Source organism: Heterocephalus glaber, unplaced genomic scaffold (genome assembly GCF_053883595.1).
Source record: "Heterocephalus glaber isolate CG9 unplaced genomic scaffold, H.glaber_assembly_v1.0 deba00001428, whole genome shotgun sequence".
Taxonomy (NCBI): Eukaryota; Metazoa; Chordata; class Mammalia; order Rodentia; family Bathyergidae; genus Heterocephalus; species Heterocephalus glaber.
Window position 1 is genome coordinate 29,580,731 of NW_028258293.1, and position 14,922 is coordinate 29,595,652.

Genomic DNA, 14,922 nt, shown 5'->3' on the forward strand with positions numbered 1-14,922 from the left:
TTGTCATTGTCATTTAATTGTAGGAACTGTTTGCTTTCTTCTTTAATTTCCTCTGTGACCCATTGGTTATTCAGAATTGCGTTGTTCAATTTCCATGTGTTTATGAAATTCTTGCAGTTTCTTTTGCTATTGATCTCCAATTTCATTGCACTATGGTCTGATAGTATACAGGGGATAACTTCAATTCCTTTGCACTTACTTAAACATGTTCTATGTGTGAGTATGTGGTCTATTTTGGAGAACAACCCATGTGCAGCTGAAAATAATGTGTATTCTGATTTTGTGGTGGAACACTCTGTAAACATCTGTTAACTTCATTTGTTCAAGAGTTTGATTGACTTCTAGTATTTTGTTGCTTATTTTTTGTCTAGTTGATCTATCTATTTGTGACAGTGGGGTATTGAGGTCCTCCACTACTATTGTATTAGTGCTTATTTGATTTTTCATGTCTGTTATTATTTGTTTTATATAGTTGGGTGCACTGTTTTTGGTGCATATATATTTATGATGTCATCTCTTCCTCTTGGATTGTTCCCTTTACAAGGATGTAGTGTCCTTCTTCATCTCTCTTAATCAGTGTTGGTTTGAAATCTATTTGATCTGCAAAGAGGATAGCTACTCCTGCTTTTTTTCAGGTTCCTGTCGCATGCAGTATTGTTTTCCACCCTTTAACTTTTAGTCTATGAGTTTCTTTTTGAATTAAGTATGTTTCTTGTGTGCAGCATATTGTTGAATCTTGCTTCTTGACCCATTCTGCCAGTCTATTTCTTTTGATTGGTGAATTGAGACCATTATCATTGATGGTTATAACTGATACATAATGACTTATTGTCATGACTTTTTCTTTTTGTTGGATTCACTCCCTTTGCATTTAATTTCTTGTCCTGCTCAATGGATTCATTCCACTGTGCTTCTTGGGGTTGTGATCTTCATTGTCTTTTCCTAGGATATTACCTAAAATTTTTTGAGGTGCTGATTTTGTATTCGTGAATTTCCTAAGGTATTCTTTGTCCTGAAAGTATCTTATTCCTCTATCAATATTGAAACATAGTTTTGCAGGGTACATCAATCTGGTTTGGAGGCTGTTTTCCTTTAGGGCTTGGAACACATCCTTCCAAGCTCTTCTTGCCTTGTGGGTTTGCATTGAGAAGTCTATTGTGATTCTGATGGGCTTTCCTCTGTAAAATTTTTTAAAAAGTCATATCCCAGAGAACTAGTGATTGGCTGAGAGCAGTGTGGGGCTGTGGCTCGGCAGGCCGGGCCTGGCCGGAGGCCTCGGGACTCGGCTGTGGCATGTTGCCTGAGTGTCAGCATGGTCCATGGGCAGCAGCCAGAGCCACAATGACAGACTACAGTGAGGAGCAGCGAAATGAGCTGGAGGCTTTGGAGTCTATCTACCCCGACTCCTTCACAGTATTATCAGAAAATCCACCCAGCTTCCCATCACTGTGACATCTGAGGCTGGAGAAAATGATGAAACTCTCCAGACTACCCTCAAGTTTACTACAGTGAAAAATACCCAGATGAAGCTCCTCTTTATGAAATATTTTCCCAGGAAAACCTAGAAGATAATGATGTCATAGACATTTTAAAATTATTAGCATTACAGGCTAAGGAAAATCTTGGTGTGGTCATGATCTTTACTCTAGTGATAGCAGTGCAAGAAAAATTAAATGAAATAGTAGATCAGATAAAAATGAAGAGAGGGAGAAAAGAAACTAAAAGAAAAAGAAGCAGAAGAAGCAGAGAAGCAATTATTCCACGGGACCCCTGTTACAATTGATAATTTCTTATGTTGGAAAGCCAAGTTTGATGCAGAACTCTTGGAAATTAAAAAGAAATGGATAAAAGAAGAAGAGCAAGGAGGAAAAAATAAATTAAGTGGCAAACAGCTGTTTGAAACCGATCATAATCTTGGCACATCTGATATCCAGTTCTTCGAAGATGCTGGAAATAATGTGGAAATAGATGAGTCTTTGTTCCAGGAACTGGATGACTTGGAGCTGGAGGATGTTGAGGACCACCCAGACTCCAACCCTGCTGGCCCAGGGAGTGACTCAGAGGACTGATGCACCATCTCCAGAGAGCTCCACAGCCACAGCATCTGTGGCTGTGCTGAGAGGCTTGTAATTTTCCTTTCTTTATTTCTAAGAAAAAATAACTCTCAGGAGAATATTCTTCTGATAACTTTCACCATTGAACTTAATAAACTGACCATAAAACTTCAAGATAAAATGTTCACTTCCTCTTATTGGTGAACAGAGGTTTACACATTTAACATTATTTAATACTGGAGGGAGATCCTACCTATAACACCAAGACTTGAAGGTGGGTTGCGGCCGGCCGTGTGCATATGGGTATATGTGTAAGAAACAGAAATAACTCGTGTTTTATATCCTGGAGATGATAGTTACTTTTGGATTGCAAATGTTGTCTTTCATATAAAGTGTTAAAATGCTGAGATAAATAGGAAATTAAACCTGGATTCTAGCCTTTTGACACAGTAAATTTAAGTTTTAACAGAATCAGAAGCCCAGATTATACACAGGAAAAAAACGGACGTCATTACTAAAAAAAAAAAAATCATATCTCAGGACCCTGCAAAATCAAGAACTCGCTCTGTCCCATATGGAGAGAAGATCCTTCAATTAACCAGAACCCACTCAGGGTTTTTTTGTTGTTTTTTTTTCATCATCCAAAGGGACGCAAACTGTGCAGTCCTGGACTGCTATGCTTAGAGAGGCCATCACGGGCTGTTGCCCGCAGGTAAGGCTGAGTTGGGCCTGGAGGGGTAGAGGGAGACAAACTCAGAGGGTCAAAGCCAGAGGGGCCCTGAGAGACCCTAAAATCCATCTGCCCATTCTCCTTCCTCTTTTGTCCACTGCTTTGTGCTGGAGACACATGCTGAGGCTCTGCCGTAGAGGCATCGTATCAGTTTCACAGCCCAGTGTTCTTGGACTATGCAACAGGCTGCCCAGGCTTGGAACACCAGCAAAGCAGGGGCACCCAAACTACTCTCTGAAACAATTTAACATTTGATGTTTCAGAGCACTAATTCATTATAGGAAACATAAGAATTTGGCTGGACTTTACTATGCTTAATATACTGCCTAAGATGGTTATCTCCTAAATTATACATTGCCCTTAAGTAATATAGCTGTGTGACTAGGGCCAATAGGATACTGTTTCTCAGGGCACAGCGCTTGCCCCAGTAGATCTTCCTTGTAGGGACTTCCTTGTAGGAGCTGGTATCTTGCTGGTGGGGAAAGAGGAGAAAAAAACCTGTCATCTGAATGTACAACCTGTACTTTATGTGCCTCATATCCTCTGATTACAGATCCTTGCTAGGAAGAGGTTAAGCCCTTCAACAAATGAAATCAAGGGTCTGAAAAGGGAGACACAATCATCAGGTCACTGGTGAGGGATGAGAGCAGACATTGCTCCTGAAGCAAGCCTGCTGAAAAGGACTGAGACCACCTGGCAGGTGGATTCTGGGACAAGCCCTGCCACACCTCTCTGTGATTTTGAGTCCCTGGGCCTTGGTTTTTTGATCTACAAGTTTGACTGTTTAAGGGGAAGACTTTTAAAGAGTTTCTAATTCAACTCTAAGAAAATGTCCTCTCTGTGTTTAGCAGGGTGAGGGCTTCAGAGACAAATGTCATTTGGACCATAATTTAAGAAATCTTCTTTCAGCCAAATCAGCCCATGCCCTGGCAACAATCCACTGGACCCCCACCCCCACCCTGCTCCTCTGTACAGCCACCTGGTTCCACACTACAAAGATGCAGAGGACACTGGACCACCAGACCATGGTACTGAGTCCCGCTGCTCCCGGCCCAGAGGTAGGGGCTTCTGAGCCACTGTCCCACTGCTCCCGGTCCAGAGGAAGGGGCTTCCTGGCCACCATCCCTCCCGCTGCTCCCAGCCCAGAGGAAAGGGCTTTTGGGGCACCTTCTGTCCTGCCACTCCCAGCCCAGAGGTAGGGGCTTCTGAGCAGCCATCCCACTGCTCCTGGACCAGAGGAAGGGGCTTCCTGGTCACTATCCCTCCCAGTGCTCCCAGCCCATAGGAAAGGGCTTTTGGGCCACCATCCCTACCGCTGCTCCCGGCCCCTGTCCCACCTCTCCCAGCTCAGAGGAGGTAATCCGTGCAGATGCCAACAGCCCCCCCCCAGTTGAAATGAGAAAACACGTAAATAAGTCTCAAAACCAGACTTCCAGATCACCTACAGCAACCCCAAAGGGAAATGAAATGGAATACTCTGATACTCAACCACCTGGAACCACTGAACTGGCAACAAGAGGGGATCTGGAAAAAATGAAATCAGAAATAATTTCTCAGATAACAGGAGAAATTGTGCCCCTAGTGCAAGACATGATTAATAAATCTAGGGAAGAGATCAGGAACATGATGGAATCCCAACATAGGAAACAAATGGAATCCATAAAACAGATACAAATAGATTTCCAGGACATGAAAAACTCCATTGAAAGTCTACACAGCACAATGAGCCAATGTGAGGACAGAATTTCAGATATAGAAGATAAGATTGCAATTAGTGACCAGGAAAAGAAAAATTGCTTCAAAATTATAAGGGAACATGAGAAATCAATCCAGCAGCTGCTAGATGATGCAAAGAAGAATAACATAAGACTGATTTGAGTCAATGAAGAAACAGGAGAGAGTGCAGATGACATAAAAAATCTCTTCACAGAAATAATAGCAGAAAACTTCCCAAGCAGGGGAAAAGAGCTTGACATACAGGTAAGTGAGGCATATAGGACTCCAAATAGCCTTGATCAAAAAAGATCTACACATAGGCATATAATTGTTAAGATTCCAGAAACTCAACAGAAGAACAAAGTTCTCCAAGCAGTCAGAGAAAAGAAACAAATCCCATACAAAGGAAAGCCCATCAGAATCACAGCAGACTTCTCAACACAAACCCTCAAGGCAAGAAGAGCTTGGAGTGATGTATTCCAAGCCCTAAAAGAAAACAGCCTCCAATCCAGATCGATGTACCCTGCAAAACTATCTTTCAAAATGGATGGAGAAATAAGATACTTTCATGACAAAGAGCACCTTAGGAACTTCGTGAATACCAAACCAGCACTCGAAGAATTTTACACAATAGCCTAGGAACAGACATTGAGGATCACAACCCCAGGAAGCAAAGCAGAATGAACCCATTTGGCACAACAAGAAATTAAATGTAAAGGGGGAGAACCCAACAAAAAGAAAAAGTCATGGCAATGACAAATCAATACGTTTCAGTTATAACCATCAATGTGAATGGTCTCAATTCACCAATCAAAAGAAATAGACTGGCAGAATGGGTCAAGAAGCAAAATCCAACAATATGCTGCATACAAGAAACACACTTAATTCAAAAGGAAACTCATAGACTAAAAGTTAAAGGGTGGAAAACAATACTGCATGCGACAGGAACCTGAAAAAAAGCAGGAGTAGCTATCCTCTTGGCAGATCAAGTAGATTTCAAACCAACACTGATTAAGAGAGATGAAGAAGGACACTACATCCTTGTAAAGGGAAGAATCCAAGAGGAAGAGATGTCAATCATAAATATCTATGCACCAAACACTAGTGCACCCAACTATATAAAACAAATACTAACGGACAAGAAAAGTCATATATGCACTAATACAACTGTAGTGGGGGACCTCAACACCCCACTGTCACAAATACATAGATCAACTAGACAAAAAATAAGTAATGAACAACAAAAAAATAAGTAATGAAATACTAGAACTCAATCGAACTCTTGAACAAATGAACTTAACAGCTGTTTACAGAGTCTTCCACCCCACAAAATCAGAATACACATTCTTCTCAGCTGCACATGGGCCATTCTCCAAAATAGACCACATACTCACACATAGAACATGTTTAAGTAAGTGCAAAGGAATTGAAGTTATCCCCTGTATATTATCAGACAATAGTGTGATGAAATTGGAGATCCATAGCAAAAGAAACTCAAAACATTTCATAAACATGTGGAAATTGAACAACACACTTCTGCATAAGCAATGGGTCACAGAGGAAACTAAAGAAGAAATCAGACAGTTCCTTCAATTAAATGACGATGACAATACAACATATCGGAATCTATGGGACACAATGAAAGCAGTCTTATGAGGGAAATTCATAGCAGTGAATACTCATATTAGGAAAACAGAATGATCCCAATTAAACAATCTGATGCTGAACCTCAAGCTTCTAGAAAAAGAAGAACAGGGCAACCCCAGAACTCATACAAGGGAGGAAATGATAAAGATCAGAGGAGAAATCAATGCAATGGAGACTAAGAGAATGATACAAAAAATCAATGAAGCCAAGAGTTGGTTCTTCAAAAGAATCAACAAAATTGACAATCTCTTAGCCAACCTTGTCAGGAAAAGGAAAGAAAAGGCCCAAATCCATGCAATTAGGAATAAAAAGGATGAAATTACAACAGACCCAGCAGAAATCCAGAGGATCATCAATACGTGCTTCCAGAACCTATACACCAATAGATGGACAACACAGAAGAAATGGACAGATTCCTAGATACATATGAATTACCAAAGTTGAACAAAGAAGACCTAAAAATTCTGAACAACCCAATATCAACTGATGAAATTGAAAATGTAATTAAAAACTTATCAACTAAGAAAAGGCCGGGCCCTGATGGTTTCACTGCTGAATTCTACAAGACATTTAGAGAGGAACTGCTGCCACTACAGTTTAAACTCTTCAATGAAATTGAAAGGGAAGCAATACTCCCAAATTCATTCCTGGAAGCAAGCATCACCTTGATCCCCAAAGCAGACAAAGACCCAGCCAAAAAGGAGATCTATAGGCCAATCTCACTAATGAACATACATGCAAAAATCCTTAATAAGATAATGGCAAACAATGCAGAAGATCATCAAGAAGATCATACACCCTGATCAAGTGGGATTCATCCCAGGGATGCAGGGATAGTTAGGCATATTCAAATCAATCAATGTAACACACTATCTCAATAGAACCAAGGACAAAAACCATATGATTATCTCCATAGACACAGAAAAAGCATTTGACAAAATCCAACATGCATTTATGATAAAAACCCTACAAAAAATTGGAATAGATGGTCTCTACCTCAAACTGATAGAAGCCATCTATGAAAAACCAACAGCCAGTATCATACTAAATGGTCAAAAACTGAAATCCTTCACACTAATATCAGGAACAAGACAAGGATGTCCACGATCACCACTCTTGTTCAATATAGTTCTGGAAACATTAGCCATGGCAATTAGACAAGAGAAAGAAATAAAAGGAATAAAGATAGGTAATGAAGAAGTCAAATTGTCATTATTTGCAGATGACATGATACTCTATATAGAAGGCCCCAAGAACTCCACCAAAAGTCTTCTAGATGTAATAACCAAATTCAGTCAAGTAGCTGGTTACAAGGTTAACACACAAAAAATCAATAGCTTTCCTCTACACAAACAACAGACTCACTGAGAGAGAAATAGGGCAAATAATTCCTTTCACAATAGCATCCAAAAAACTGAAATACTTAGGAATCAACCTAATGAAAGAAATCAAAGACCTCTTCTCTGAAAACTATGGCACTCTGAAAAGAGAGATTGAAGATGATATCAGAAAATGGACAGACATCCCCTGCTCCTGGGGAGGAAGGATTAATATAGTGAAAATGGCCATACTTCCAAAACTGCTATACAGATTTAATGCAATTCCAATTGAGATCCCAGCAGCATACTTCATGGACCTTGAGAAAACAACCCAAAAATTCATTTGGAGCAAGAAGTGACCCAGAATAGCAAAAGCAATTCTAGGTAACAGAGACATGGCAGGGGGGTATCACAAACCCCAACCTGCAACTATACTACAAAGCTACTGTAATAAACACAGCATGGTACTGGCAAAGAAACAGACTTGAGGACCAGTGGAACAGATTAGAAGATGCAGCAACAATGCCAGACACACTCAGCCATCTCATCTTCGACAAAGGAGCCAAACACCCTCACTGGAGGGAAGATAGCCTCTTTAAGAAATGGTGCTGGAAAAATTGGGCTTCAACTTGCCAAAGATTAAAACTAGACCTGTATCTCTCACCATGCACTAAACTAAAATCAAAATGGATTGAAGATCTAAATATTAAAATAGAAACTCTGAACCAGTTGGAACAGAGGTTAGGTAGAACCCTTGAAGACATCAGTGTAGGAAAAGATTTTATGAACAAAACCTCAGTTGCCCATGAACTAGCACAAACAATCAACAAGTGGGATCTCTTCTTATTAAAAGGCTTCTGCACAGCAAGAGAAAACACCAGCAGTGTGAAGAGACAACCCACAATGTGGGAAAAAATCTTCACCTGCTCTTCCTCAGACAAAGGTCTACTATATCGAATCTATAAAGAACTTAAAAAGATCAGACCTCCCAAATTTAAAGACTCAATCCAAAAATGGGCATCTGAAATCAACTGATATTTCTCAGACAAAGAAGTAGAAATAGCAAATAAATACATGAAAAAATGTTCAACATCACTGGTCATTCGAGAGATGCAAATGAAAACAACGCTGAGATTCCACTTCACTCCAGAAAGAATGGCTGCTATCATGAAATCAACCAATAACAAATGCTGGTGGGGCTGTGGGGAAAGAGGAACCCTGGTCCACTGCTGGTGGGAGTGTAGACTGGTGCAAGCACTGTGGAAATCAGTATGGAGATACCTCAAAGAACTAGGACTGGAAGTCCCATTTGACCCTGCTATTCCACTGCTGGGGATCTTCCCCAAAGAATTAAAAGAATCATACCACAGTGATATATGTGTGCCCATGTTCATAGCAGCACAGTTTGTAATAGCTAAAACTTGGAAACAGCCCAAATGCCCATCAGCTGGAGACTGGATAAAGAAAATGTGGTTTTTTAATAAAATGGAGTACTACTCAGCCATAAAAAATGAGAAATTAGAGACATTTATAGCTAAGTGAATGCACATTGAGGTGATACTCTTAAGTGAAATAAATAGGACACACATGAATAAATACCGAATAGCTTCTCTTGTGTGAGAATCTGAAAGTGTAAATAGGGACTAAATGTATAATAGGTCATGTGAAATAGGAAGAAAAGGGGCAAAGGGGAAGGAAGTGGGAGGGCTAGGGGAAAGAATAGAAGGGAGTTGGATTAATATGAGAAAATGGAAAAATAGGAACAAAATCTTTGTAAATAGGGAGGAATGGAGGGGTTGAAGGGAGGGCTGGGCAAGGGTGAAAAATAGGAACCAAGAGAGACTATGTAAAGGTGCAAATTTCCAATGATGAATGTCATTATATTGTATACCTAAAATGTACCAATGATTAGAATGAATAATCGATAATGTAAAATCGGAAGAAAAGGTCCAAAGGGGTAGGGGTAGTGGGAGGGGCAGGGGAAAGGAAAGAAAGGAAAGGAAAAATGATGAGAAACGGAAAAAATGGAAATAAAGTCTCTGTAAATAGGGAAGGGTGAAGGCGTGAAGGGAGGGCTAGGAATGGGGAAAACATAAGAACCAAGATGCATTATGTAAAGGTACAATTCCGAATGAGAAATGTAATTGTGTTGTATACCTACAGTGTACCAATAAAAGAATTTAATAAAGTGCAAAAACAAAAAAGAAATCTTCTTTCACTTAATGAGTGCTTGCTGCAAAGATAGGTTCATGATCTTCATTATATCACAGGTACATCAATGGCTACATATGTGGACTTGAGAGTTAGAAGGCACTGTACTCCTGTACCTGTTCTTCTCTGCACCTTTGAAACACTGAATAAAAACACTTTCTTCTCTCTGAACCTGGTCTCCCTCATCTGTGACATTGTAGGGCTTTCTTTCAGGAGAGAATATTTAGAGAGTGCTACAAAGAGCCTGGAACTTGTTAGAGCTCAGCATTTGCTAGTTTCTGCTGTCTTCAGCTTTGTCTTTTTCTGGGAAGGCCTTGGCCAAGATGATTTGAATTCTGCCTGTGAGCACACTGCCCTGCCCTGACCGGTCAGGGCATATGACTGAAGCTCTCCCAGCTCATGCATGCAGAGCCATCCTGGATTCTGGGTGCTTGCTTCTGTGGACAGCCAATCTGTCTTCTGATCTGTGGCCCACATTTATAGCACCTGGATTCCTGTTTCTGTCTCTCTATCCCAGCTTTCTCTGCTACCTCAAGGCACTCCATTCCCAAAATCACTCACCTGTTGAGCCTGGTCCACACTGGGGTCTCCTACATTTCTTCAGGGGAGACCTTGGTGGATGTAGCAGGTTCAGGCTGAGCCATGGCCCATTAAACCCTGAGGCTCCTCCTTTCAAGCAGTCTCTTGAGGAACTTTCTCTCTAGACAGTGCTCCCCTGGCACCATACCCACCATCCCTCAAGGCTCATTCTATGACATCTCCTGTGGCACCTATGTGAGAGGAGGGAGGTAAGATTTGTTCCTGTGCTTTGCTGATAATGAGGAGATCCTTGTTAACATCCTCAAGGACCCAGAGGTTTACGCTAATGATGTAGCCTTCATTCTAATCATCCTATCTGATCCTTGCAATCTCAGAAGACACAGGAAATAACAACAGGGTATACAGGAAGTCCAAGAGAAGGAAAATAATGTCTAGGAAGTGAAATAACATTCCCATTTGAACCCTGGTAGCTAGAGGCAGAGGTACTATTCAGACACAGGGCTCTATTCCCTGCCCAGTGCCTTGGCCACTACACCAGGAGGACATAGTAGTCAAGAGGATGGGGTCTTGAGCTACAACATATAAATGATCCTCCTGTAGTGTTTTCTTGGTTTTCTATTAACTTTTATAGTTGCACACAGATATACTAATATGTTCTCCAGAGAAGGCTCTGGTTTCACAAGTAGTTCTCCTCCTTCCCTGTTACATCTTTCTACTCAGTTCTATTAGTGGTACCTTTCTTTGCTTTCATTGATCTAGGAAGCTCCAACGTTTTGGTGGTATTTTCAGCTTCTGGTCAGCTAAATGATTATTCCACTCCTGGTAGATGTACTTTACTATTCAGAATTAAAATGCATAATCCAACAGAATCCTAAATTGAGGAGGAACCATGTTCTTAGGACTAATGAGAGAATGCAGTAGTATTTCCATTAAAAAATGATAGTAATAAAGGGGTGAGGATGAAGCTTCCTTTAAAGCCCCTGGATTCAATTCTCAGTACTGGAAAAAAAAAAAACTAGTGTAATCAACATGCCACTGCAGCTGGCGATTGTCCTTGAGCAGTAGTTCATATCATTGGCTGGTGCTGATCTTCATTATTGTCATATTGAGTATTTAGGGGAAAGCAAACCAGATTAGTCCTGATGAACCCAGGTAAATCTCTATTCATGCCACTATGACCTTTTTTCATGAATCTATTGAGCAATGCTGGGGTGCCTTGAAAAGAGTGACTGAAATCCATGGTAAGGATCATTTTGTCTACCTGTTTTTGCCTGCTCATTCTGACATGTATTTTTTCCTATTATGGATATTTTGTAGTAAATAGTCTATGGGACATAAATATCTTTACAATTTGTACCCACCCAGAGACATCTAACATCTTTATTGTTTTACAAACCTCCTCTTCCCCAGTCCTCTTATCTTGTCCATTCAAAGTTGCTAAACCATAGCAATTGCCCATACACTGAAATAGATCCATATCTCTTTCCATTTCACATTCTATGTAAGATGAACTTACCAGGTACAAAACCAGATATACCACCACAGATTCTGCACTTTGATACCATTTACATTGTTGGTGATCCTTCAGGACCCTAGTGAATGGGGCTGTATTAGAGCAGAAGTCCCCTTTTGGGTGGACCCAATATATTTTAAAGAAATACTTATAATTTCAGGCTTGAACCCCCCCCCATTAACTTTATTGGTACATTTTAGGTATACAATGCAGTTACATTCATCATTGGGATCTTGTACCATTACATGAGTCTCTTGGTTCTTTTTTTTTAACCCTTCCCTTGCCCTCTCTTCACCCCCTCCACCCTTCCCTATTTGCAAAGACCTTGTATCCATTTTTTTCCTCTTCTCATATTTTTTCCTTTCCCTTTTTTCCCTTCCCCAACCCCTCCCACTTCCCCTGCACCTTTAGAGCTTTTCTTCCTGTTACACAATATCAGTTATACATTTTTAAAATTACAATATTAAGTTCTAGGAGACATTACCACAGATTTTACAGAATTTAAAAGGATATAGAAAGCATATTACAAAAATCTTTTTTGAAATAAATTTGACAGCTTCTAAGAAGTAACTTAGAAGACAATTAATGAAACTAATTCTGGAGGAAATATAAAATTTGAATATCACCTATTAAAGAAAGTATATTCCTAGCTTGAAAACCTACCTATATGACAATAGCAGGCTCATAAACATTTTAACTGATAAGTTACATCAAACATTTAAAGCAGAAAAAAGAAGGAACACTTCTCCCCTCATTCTAGGAACTCAACATTGTGCTAATCCTAAAACTGGATAAAGATAATAGAAGAAAAAGTATGAACATAGATAGAAATTTGTTTAACAAAAGAAACTATTGGAAGTCAGATCAGGATGTAGAAAGTGGTTTTGTTATAGGGATGGCAGTGTTGGTTCAGCATTGGAAGATCCATCCCCAAAAGTCATCATTTAAACAGAGGAAAGAAAAAAGCCATATGATTCTGTCACTAGTTAGAGAAAAAGTATTGGACTAAATTCTACAGCTGTTCATGGTAAAAGCTATCAGGAGCCTAGAAGTAGAACAGAAACTTCTCAACAGATTAAAGACATGTACTCCATACTTCCAGTGAGAATGCCTTATATAAATGGAGAAGATACAATGCTTTCTCCTTAAGGTGGGGAACAAGGGCAGATATGCTTACTATTTATCTGGTCCATTAAACTTTGAAACCTAGTCCCCATCAAAATAGTCTGGCAATAAAATGACAAAACTAGGATAAGATTGGCATGGCAGAAGCAAAATCTTTATATGTAGATGAAATGATCATCTACAGAGAAAATACTAAGAAATCTCTAGGAGCTCCTAGAACTTGTACTTGAATTTAGCAGGATCAGAAAACACAAGGTATATATAAAAATTCAGGTCTGTGTATACTTGCTATAAATGAAGAATTGGATATTGAAATTTAAAAGTTATGTAGGAGTACAAAGGACCTAGAAAAGTTAAAAACAAAAACAAAAACAGTATTGTAAGACATTTAGTACCTAATTTTAAGACTTCTTCTAAAGCTACAGTAATCAAGGCAATGTTGGTGTAAGGAAAGACATATAGATCATTGGAATAAAACAGAGAATCTAGAAATAGAACCACACATATATGGTCCACTGAGTTTTGAAAGACTACTTAACATTAGCATTTTATAGAATATAAACTCAATTCAAGAGCTGAGGAAGAGATAGTGTTTTCAGCAAATGGCACTAGAACCCCTGGTATCCGTATATAAAAAATTAACCTCAACCCTTTTTTTCCATACATGAAAATAACTTGAAGGGATCTATGAACCTAAATAAGAAAGCCTAAAAGTATAAAACTTTAAGAAGAAATTATAAGGGAAAATATTTATGAATTCAGGACTACCTAGGATACAAAAACCATGATGTATAAAAGAAAAAAAATTGATGAGATTCCATCAAAATTTAGAACTTTAAATGACATCATTAAAATGAAAAGTAGTCCTTAAACAGACCATATTTACAATACATATAACCTATGACCAGAATATATAAAGAATTCTTAGAGCTCATTAACAGACAACCCAATTAAAATGTAGACATAAGAAGATGATAAATAGCCAGTATAGCACAAGGAATGGTGTGCAACACTAGAATCAGAAAAATACTAATCAGTACAATAATAAGATTGAATTATACACTCATTAGGGAGATGAAGTTAAAAGTTTTAAAAGCCTTGTCATGACTTTTTCTTTTTGTTGGATTCTCCTCCTTTGCGTTTAATTTGTCACACCCAATGGATTCATTCTGCTGGATTTCCTGGGGTTGTGATCCTCATTGTCTTTTCCTAGGGTATTGTCTAAAACTTTTTGGAGTGCTGGTTTGGTATTGATGAAGTTCCTGAGGTGCTCTTTATCATGAAAGTATCTTATTTCTCCATCAATTTTGAAAGATAGTTTTGCAGGGTACATCAATCTGGGTTGGAGGCTGTTTTCCTTTAGGGCTTGAAATACATCACTCCAAGCTCTTCTTGCCTTGAGGGTTTGTGTTGAGAAGTCTGCTGTGATTCTGATGGGCTTTCCTTTGTATGTGATTTGTTTCTCTTCTCTCACTGCTCGTAGAATTTTGTTCTTCTGTTGGATTTCTGGAATCCTAACTATTATATGCTTATGTGCAAATTTTTTTTGATTAAGGCTAGCTGGAGTCCTATATGCCTCACTTATCTGTATGTCAAGTTCTTTTCCCCTCCTTGGGAAATTTTCTGCCATCACTTCTGTGAACAGTTTTTTATGTCATCTGTACGCTCTCCTGCTCTCCTGTTTCTTCATTGACTCCGATCAGTCTTATGTTATTCTTCTTCACATCATCTAGCAGCTGCTGGATTGATTTCTCATGGTCCCTTACAATTTTAAAGCAATTTTTCCTTTCCTCCTCACTAATTTCAATCTTATCTTCTATATGTGAAATTCTATCTTCACATCAATTCATTCTGTTGTGTAGACTTTTGATGGAGTTTTTAATCTCCTGGAAATCTCCTTGCATCTGTTTTATGGATTCCATTTGTTTCCTATGTTGGGATTCCATCATGTTCCTCAGATCCTCTATTTTTTTATCTGTGTCCTCTCTAGATTTATTAATCATGTCTTGCACCATGAGCAAAATCTTTGCTGTTATCTGAGTAATTATTTCTGATTTCAATTTTCCC

The 14,922-nt window shown here is 39.1% G+C and overlaps 1 protein-coding gene and 1 pseudogene across 2 annotated transcripts in view; both read left to right on the forward strand.

Moving 5' to 3' along the window:
• Window positions 1-14,922, forward strand: part of Slco2b1 (solute carrier organic anion transporter family member 2B1) — a 185,505-nt gene that overhangs the window by 58,652 nt on the left and 111,931 nt on the right. The gene's annotated exons all lie outside the window — the stretch shown is intronic.
• LOC147828048 (RWD domain-containing protein 1 pseudogene) lies at window positions 1,478-8,711 on the forward strand (annotated as a pseudogene). Its single transcript, XR_015451488.1, has one exon. The product of XR_015451488.1 is annotated as an RWD domain-containing protein 1 pseudogene (transcript).